The following is a 6,640-nucleotide window of genomic DNA, read 5'->3' on the forward strand; positions in this document are numbered from 1 at the left end:
ATAACAATAAACTTCCTCACAAATTTTTGTTATATAAATGAGGGAAAAAATATAGCACAAAACTTAAAGTTGCAAACACACATACTGATGGCACTATAAATATTAGGCATGTCATTGATACTACACATCTTCTGGGAAAGCTTTGGTGCCAAGTTGGGCAATTTAATGTTGTCGAACCCTTTTAGGCAGATTTTAGTTGGCTTCTAACCAGTTCCAGCAAAGACAACTGCCAATGCATTAATTCCCTACCTCATCTTGTATGCAGTGCTGAGCCTATCAGTACTTTCTGTTGCATGTCAATGTAATATCAAACTGCTGGTTCCTTAACATTAGATATGAGCATCAATATTTCATTATTGATACACAGGACAATTTGAGGCATTAGGAAAAAAAAAACAATTGCCTAAAACATTTCCACTTCGAGAGACACATTAGGAAAAATATCACTTACCAGATACTTAACTGGAATTGTTACGTGCGTTCAATCCCCAAATGAGAGCAAAAAAAGATTCCATCTGCGTGTAACTTGATTTCTTTCAGATGAGTTATTAATTTGAATGAGTTAAGTACACTCCACTTAATCAGGAAGTGTTTAATCAAGAGAGCCACTTAATTGGGACATCTCCCAAGGAATTAGATTTAAGTCCAAAGACACTCGCCAGCAGCGACTGCTGCATAATGGGGATAGCAATGCTGCCTAATTGGGACGCCTTCAGGTGCGCCCACGTCCCTCGGGGAAGACTCCAGCACCTATTTTTATTTTATTTTGTGTCACTAAGCTGTGACACAGCTACGAGGGCAATGGGAGAGGTGGCCAGCAACGGTGGCCCGCAGGCCAGCCACGATTTGAAAGAAATCTGATTAACCAGTGTCACGTTATTAATAACCCCGATCCAGGACAGTACTTCGCCCTCAGAAAATACTAAACCAAAACCAAAACCGGGCTGTATTGCAGAATTATCTAAAGCACCAGGCTTACCTGATCAGCGAGAGAAGCCTGTAGGTTCAATTTCATAAATGCAGTAAATCATGCTAAGGACTCTGCCATAACATTTTACGCATTCATAACTTTTATGCATCGCTCTGCATAAGTTTTATGCACTCATTAAAAAAATAAGTTGATAAAAAGTGACCAGATAGGAAGGGGGAAAAAAGGCCAGAAGGTTTGCATGGTGAAATAATGTCTGAGGCCAAACTGGAGTATCTGGAGCTGGAGAGAGAAGTACGCTGAGAGTGCCATAAAGCACCGAAGCAGCAGCATGTGGGAAAAGCAAAGGACTTAAGGGCAAATTTATGTATTTTAATTATCCAGGGCTAATCTTAGGTACCATTATGCCCTATATCAACTTTTGTGCTCCCCATACCCCCCAAAATATCCTCCTGTTATAAAATGGCTATGTGCTAGTTTGAAGGTGTATGCTCAGAAAGACTGGTGCATTTGGGACAAACTCTTATTTTTCAACCCTGCGAAGGGCTCCGATGACATCGACAGCTGCACCGATGCATTAAGGCTTTGGCTAGGCACTGAGCGCTAAGCCCAAATGAGCTGCAGATGCCCCTGTGCCTGGAYGAGCCTGGTCTAGAGACATGACGCAAGACTTCAAGGCCTGGTGGGGTCTCGAGGACAGGTCCAAACCTGCACTTTTTTTTTTTTTTTATCTTAATTCAGGGTGAGACTGAAATGCACGTTCACATCCCACGTAGGCGGCGGGGTAAATATTTAATCAGCGCAAGGAATAGGCGGCGTTTGCTTTTGGTGCGGAGCAGTCGGAGAATTCACAAGCAGCCACACAAACCGCTGCACGGTTCCTTGCTTTGAAACCCAACCCAGAGCTCCCCGGGCAGTCCTCGGCGAGGGGAGGCTCGGCCAAAGCTTTGAACTGACGGGAGGAAAAAGCTGCCTGGTTTCCACAGCCTTTCGCTCCGCTTCCCAGCTGCATTAGTCAGAACCACCATAGCGAGAACAGGCGCCCTTGAAAATAGCAAAAACATTTGTCCTCTGTGCGCCCTTTCTGGCTATTCCTCCACACACAAAAATCCCACTTCCTAGGATTGGATTTTGAGCTCAGAGCTGGAGTTTAAGACAGGTAAGGATGATTAAAATGCAACTCATGTTGACTTAAAAAGTAGGAAAGAGAAGCGTGACTCTATTTTTTCTCCATGCTCTGACTCCAAAAATGTAACTTCTTGAAATATATGTTTATAACTTATACAAAACAACGAGTTTTGATCATTCACTGGATATTTTTAAAATTTATTTTAACCCCTAAAAATCAGTAATTTCTCATCTAAAGTGCCTTCTAACCATAATTGCTGTGAATGCAGCACTACTATCCCACCTCTGTTAGTAAAGATTACTGGTGTGTTTTCAGGCACAGCTCCTGCCCGGTCCTGCTGACCTTCACTAACTCCCTTCAACTCCCCTGGCTCCTAAAAGCCAGTGTAAATTCWCTAGACCTACTTGGGAGAACTCTATTGCGGAGCTGCTAGCACTGGCATGGGGAAAATCCTGTTAAGAAGGAAGATGCTGTTTAAAGAACCTGTGGATCACATAGAGCAGAGGCGGGAGTCACTGTTATAATTAGCAATAAATAATCATAAGGAAGACAGCCAGCACAAGGAAGTGGAGAGCAGACCAACAGTAAAAACAGGCACTTGCTGTGGAGCTTTGTGATTTTTTTTTTTTATTCCACTTTGTGGATTAAAATATGTAATTTGTTTTTCCTGATTTGCTGTACATTATATCTTCATTATTACAATTTAACTCCTGGGTTAAAATCCTGCTCTTCTTACTGACTCTGATTGACTTCAATGGTCTACGGAATTTGACCGCTTCCAATTAGCGCCATCCACTTGGGTTTCCGCTCAGCGCTACTGTGCACTGTTAATTGTTTAATAAAGTGACTGTGTTGTGCATGTGTGTGAGAAACGGGGAGAGAAACAGTCTAGGTGGCAAAAAACTTTGCTTCATGAATTAATACCACAAAATAAAATGTGCAGCTTTAAGTCTCCGAAAAGAAGGAAAATGCAATTTGTAACAAATATATATATTTATTTACAAAATTACACCTGGTCTCCTGTGATTGTCAGAGCTGAACAGTATCTCAATTACAGCAGTACAATGTGGCTTTTAAAGTGCCTATGTATTTGTCTCAAGTAAAAAGGGGAAAGAAGTATTGTCTATTAAGTGTCAAAAGCCTTTTCTTTAACCGCAGAAGGCTTGGACAGACTAAGGAAATATTTCATCTGGAAGAGAAATGCTAAAAACTACCCTTCATGTTATTGGAAAACCTATTATCAAATGCTAAAACCTCTTCTTAAATCCCTGAGTATACACAGCAACAGAGCAGACTCGGTTCTAAGTATTTAAACCTTTGTTAAGGAGAAGACAACGTAAAAAGGGATGCAATCCACCTGCTAATTAGAAACTTTATTTTCCAAGATACTGTTCATTTGAGCTTTTTAGAACATTTCATTTTCTTTGTACTTTCAAAACGAGACTGCATTTACTTACGGGGAAATGCAGTTGACTTTTACTCCTCTGTCAATCCATTCGGTTCCTAACGTCTGTGTTAATTTTACGACCCCAGCTTCCGAGGCGGCGTATGCTAACTGCTTCTGTGGGTGCGGAACTAGGAGGGATTCAGAAATAGAGGATTATTTAGTCTCCACAAATGAATATGTGTCTGGAAGCTTAAGCACTACATGGACAATTCCCTATATTAAGATGAGGTATTTGCCATTTACCCCGATACTTGGCAGGGAGCAACAAGAATATAGCCACCCACCACATCACAAAACTCTAAATCTGTATTTTCCCATCTAATATTTTTGCCCCAGCATCTGGGCAGCTGAAAAGAAAATGAAGGAAAAAAAGAAAAAAAGAAATTAAAAAGATCCAGATTTGGGAAAAGCCAAAAATAATGCATTAAACATACACAGGCAAGTATTTTTTTACAAAATAAATAAACATATATGCCTGTCCACATGCATATATTATACACATAATATATGCACATTTATATATGATACTTATGTATACTATAATGCTAATATAATATAATGTAATAGAATATAATATGCATGCATAACAGACTTTATATAACATATTATATTATATATAGCTCCCTGGAACAAATTATTCTGCTTAATTTTTAAATTAGCCACAGTCTGAAGCAAACACATCACATTATCTCCTCAGTGTTTGTGTGGATGTGAGCAAATGTGTGTCCCAAGGATGCAGAACACCCACCACTTTCAAAATCTGAAGCTTTCGCAAATGTTTCAGGGCTGTCACACGTCAGTCACGGAGGAAAACGATCGGCTCGGCTAACGCCGGCGCCGTGCGCTCGGGGGGCTCGGCAGCCTTCCTGGGAAGCTGCTTGAGGACTTGTCCCCAGTGGGTGCAAACCGTTAGGTGACACTGTACCCTAAAAGCACGTGAATCATTTGTGCAAGATATAGCAGGCAAAACCCATAGTACGCTGGTAAAAAAGACAGCATATGAGCGGCAATGGCAATTGGCAATAAATTCACCTGAATTTCTGCAGGTGAGCTGGTCTAGACCACCACTCGCCATGGTACCCCAGCACATCCRCGTGTTTTTATTGCCTAACACGATTGCTTTCAAGCGTGCCATTTGAAAGGGTGAAAAGCAGAGAGTAACAAACGGCAACGTCGTCGAGGTAGTTAGCCCAAAGCCCCGAAGAGCGAAGAGCCTTCCGGCAAGGGCCTGAGCGCGCGAATGAGGACCTTTGCCTTGAACATAGACGTTTGCGAGTTCCCTCTATAGAGCGCGCAGGCTTGGGGCCGCAGCCAGTGTTTCTTTTTCTCGGCGTGTGCTGAAGGTGTCGCCAGAACAGGAAGACCTTTCGCTTGCTGCCAAGGGAGCGTTCCACACCGCGGCCCCCTCCGCCAGCGTTTCCTCCGCACCGGTTTTTCGTTCAATACCGAGTGATCCTCATTTCTACCGGCAAAACGGTTTTGCCCTTTGTGCGTGTCTGTCACCCCACAGATGCAGCACTCCGTGTGGGCTCGCGAAAACGAGTGGAACGTAATTTCTTGATTAATTGCTGTGCATCAGCTCCAGGTTACGTACAGCTTCGGTAGTTAACCCCGTAACCTCCCCAAAGCAGGTCTTTGCTAAACTTTCTAAACATGTCTGTTTGTGATAAATCATTCGGCGTTTGCTAAGAGGATAAGAGCTTTGGCACCGTCTTTGCCCTTCTAGCACGTGTGGGTGAAAGCAGCAAGTCGTTGCACGCTATCAGAGGCAGCTTTCCGATTTGGGGTGGGTGCTCAGGCAGCATTTGCAAGAGTCCCTCCATGCAAGTGCTTTGGTCTTCACAGAAACGGTTAAGCAAGGTAATTCAGAAGATGAACTTTCTCCCTCCTGAGATACTTGGCACCTCTTAATCGTAAAGGCTCAAGAACAAGCCGGAGGGTGTTAGGAAGCTCTGGAGCTGGGGAGTCCGTCGCTGCCGAACACCCGGCGCCGCGGCCTCCTCCCTGGATGCTGCCGTCCTTCCAGCTGCGCTCTCACGGATGAAAAACATAAAGCCTCCAAATTTACACGAAAAGAGACCAGAGCTTCTGAATAAAGCCCTGTCTCCAGAGGTGCTACAAAAAATAAAGGAATTTGTAAGGGTTCTGGAAAGGGAGGACACTCACTTCTATTCCAGAGAGAAGATGGCAGGAGAGCAGATAAAAATGCTGCCAACATCAGCTGCATTACATTTTAAACACCTGACACTGTGTTTTTGCTACCTTGTTTGGTGCATAAGGCTCCTAGCCTGACCTTGAAGCAGCCGTGTAATGTTAATGAGAGGTGCACACAGATACAGGAGACCAGACCACTTACGGCTAAAGATATTCACTGTGAAAATTACAGATCCGAGTTACACCTGTATAAATCATGCGGAGCAGCAGCCGTCTCGTCTCCGCTGCTGTAGCGTACGTCTGGAATAATTCCAGCCAAATATCAGAATCAAAATGCACATATGCAAAATGTATGCAGCTTATCTTCAATTAATTAAAGTTGATTCGGAGCAGTGTATCCGAGAAATCACAAACAAATCTCCCTACCCTGCTAAGAGTCTCCTCATTTTCCTGCCTCTCTCAGGAAGGACTCAACCTACCAAAAAAAAAAAAAAAAAATTATATCCCCTAACTATTTCTAGAAACATTTCATACTATGCCAGTTGGCCAACATACTTAAATAACCAACCAACCAACATATTTATTTAACATTCAGCAGATGGACATGATATGAACATCGTGGTTTGCAGTTGTAGTTTTATAACTACGAGAGTTTTCCCATGCCAAGTTTGAAACAGGTTCAGAAGGTAAACGCATCCCCGCCCGACTTAGCTCCCGGCCTGGCCGTGCCCGCGCGCGTCGACTTGCGACGACGTTTCGGTGCGCCTCGTGGGGTGCCGCCTCGTGGGGTGCCACCGCGGGGGCTGCTTCCCAGGCTCCGTGCCCGCTCGCCCGGCGCCTCCGCTCTACCTAACGCCCAGCCAGCTGGGGCGAATTTCCAGCGCGCCGTGGCTTTCTCCGACACGGAATACCTCCTCATACGTTGTGCTTTGTTATTACGGAGCGGGCTGCGACGGCCCAGAGCGCGGCACCAGGCAGGCGA

This window comes from Apteryx rowi, unplaced genomic scaffold (genome assembly GCF_003343035.1).
Source record: "Apteryx rowi isolate R43461 unplaced genomic scaffold, aptRow1 scaffold_4, whole genome shotgun sequence".
NCBI classification, from domain to species: domain Eukaryota; kingdom Metazoa; phylum Chordata; class Aves; order Apterygiformes; family Apterygidae; genus Apteryx; species Apteryx rowi.